Below are 2,980 nucleotides of genomic sequence, written 5' to 3'. Positions count from 1 at the left end.
TGTTTTTTTGTAGACCCTGGGATGGATGAGAGGTAGCGATCTCGTTTTATGCACGAGTTAACAGAGTTCAAATCCCCAAGGGTAAGTAACCCTTCGAAGGTAAAACACTATGTTGGATTTATGAAGTCTTTGATTCCTTATCTAAACAACACACATAAAACCATGTCAATGACTTCCTGGCATATGTGCACACTGTCGTTACTGTAAAAAATATGTATATATATATATATCTGAAAACATGCACCCAGATACGGTCTGCCACGTACGAATAGAGGTGGGACATCCCATATGGCAAAAGGATACACAGCAACAGCAACAGGGTCTTCCCTGAAAGTTGTCCATCTGTCATACCTGTTTCTTCACTTCAGACAAAAGATCGACCTGAGGCTACGTCTTCCTGTTAGGTATTTTCTTTTCTTTTTGTATTACTAAACTTTCTCCTTGTTTGCTTTTAATGTTTCATTTCTCGTACGGTGTGAAGTGATTTGCCTTCACTGGTACCAAATATTGTTGTGGCCAAATTCACATCGTGACAATTCATACTTTTTGTGTCCCTCTCGTTGCATAAGGGTTTCTTTGGCTGAAGAAAGTCACTTAACGGCACCCTAATTCGTCAATAGCACTGAATGGATTAAATGAGGTAGACTTAACATACTTATTTCACAGGTAATTTGCCTCGAATGAATAAAATCCCCTGACACTAACCAGAAAAACTGTGAAATGTATAACCAGTGAAAGGACCAAACTTTTAGCTATGTTGCACAGTACAAATTTTAGTCTGAACAACAACAATTTACTCAATACTGTGAACAGGACGTCACTATAGCAATGAGTTAGGAATCCCTCTATTTTATTTATTTATCTATCTATTTATTTATTTATTTTTACCATGATGACATCCCCATTCTGGCATACGTAGAGCGATTTCATTTGGTTGAGAATTCTAATGACCCCCCCCCAAAAAAAAAAAAAAAATCTTTTGTTCTTGCACGTCCACTATTTCTCTTGAATATCTCTGTGAAATATGTTGCTATAGGAATTTTCTTAATAAAAATTTCCGTAACTAGTCTAATCGTTGCAGAAAAAGAATGCATGTATATATGGATGGATAAAAGTGTTGTTCTCTTCCCATTCTCGCAGTGTCAAATATCGCCCACCTATAACTTCTCCATAGGAACCCGTTTGCCCAGGATTGACCCACCAACTCCCCATTCTCTTTACGTCCTCTCTTTCACCGGTTGGCCATATATAAGACCCACGGATCTCTCTACCAAAACATTCGCAGATCCTCCTTTCAGCATGAAGTTCATCGTAATCGGTAATTAAGATTTATGTTCTCATACTTATTTGATATCACAAGCATTCAAACACTGCATGTCTGAATACAAAGATCGATAAAAAACAGTCAAATCCAAAGAGTTTCATACATTTATACAAGTATCTAGTAAGTACTGGGGCTCAGTCTTTTGACACTCGGTTCAACGTTACATGATTTTAGTCAGCTGAATATCATATACCAGTCTGAATGGAGTCCTGCTCGATGACTCCATTCAAATTGTGGTGTGACCGATTGATGAATGAGAGATATCGGTATTGTTAAAGTAAATCCATAAATTTTTCGCACCTTCTGCAAAGAAAAGAAGAGAAAAAAAAAAAAAAAACATATTCTCTGCTTACACCACAAGTCGCATAGCTGCGTCCAAAATAGTAAAATTTGCCCTATATGCTTGTACTTTCGAGTCAGGTAACAGTAGTGGGACTCGAACCCACTAGGAAAATATTAAACCACTCACTAGCTTACACAGGAAATATCACTATTTATTACAAACATGCCCTTACACATTTACTTATCACATGTGATGATCATTATTTTTTTCACAATATAGTTCTTACAATGTGATTCATTTTCCAATTGCAGCTGTATGTATTGCAGCTGCTGCTGCACAACAACTCCCCTCGGTTCTCCTCGCGCGGCCCGGATCTCTCCAGGGCGGTCAAGTTTTCACAAATGGAGGAATCTTACAGAGCAACAACTTCGACCAAAGTCAGCAGTTCCAGGGACAAAATAATCAATTCCAGTCTGGATTTACAACCATCACCACCCAGGGACAGAACGCTCAGTCTCTTTCCAGTTCTTCATTCGATAACCAACAGCAGAACGTTCAGATTCAAACTGGATCTCCTTTTACACAACAACAAAACAACCAGTTCCAGTCAAGTTCTTCATTGAGTGGCCAGAACAATGCTTTCCAATCAGGAGTTTCTTTCGGTACTCAGGGACAAAGCCAAATTGTACCTGGACTTTCTTTCATCGTTCAAGGAAACAGTAATCAGGGTCAGCTGAGTTCAAACCAGTTCCAGACCAGTCAATTTCAGGTGGGAAGAGAATCCAGCAGCATCGTCAACGGCCAATTCGAGCCCCTCAATCTTCCCGCTGGGGCGTCACTTCTTCTGGGCACCGTCGAGACTTCATTCCAGTGCGCCAACCGTCCCTATGGCTACTACGCCGACCCTGGCAATGGCTGCCGCGTCTTCCACATCTGCAATCCTTACCTCTTCGAGGACGGCCGCATCGAAATTAACCAGTATAGCTTCTTGTGTGGAGAGGGAACCATCTTCGACCAAAAGGAATTGACCTGTGCCGAACAGTTCTCAGCCCTCTCGTGTTCAGAAGCTCCTAGCTTCTACATTCGAAACGAAAAGTTTGGACGGGTCAACGAGCAGTTTTAATCTACTTTTATCCTCATAAATAATTTGTTATACTATTTTTGTACTCAACAGATTCAATAAATTAATGTGCTACACTTATGGTCTCTTATTTATTTGCTATAGCAGTATGTGCATATAAATGTGCCTGTGTATGTGTGTGTGTTGGCTGTGTATCTTTATTTATCTAAATATATCTGTCCACTTGTAGTATAAGGGGTCGGCGAAAGCGTTAGTAAAATCACGGTCTAGAATATCAACTGGATGACCTTTG

This window comes from Oratosquilla oratoria, chromosome 42 (assembly GCF_046742065.1).
Source record: "Oratosquilla oratoria isolate Oo_2021 chromosome 42, ASM4674206v1, whole genome shotgun sequence".
NCBI lineage: Eukaryota > Metazoa > Arthropoda > Malacostraca > Stomatopoda > Squillidae > Oratosquilla > Oratosquilla oratoria.
This window is presented reverse-complemented; position numbering follows the sequence as displayed.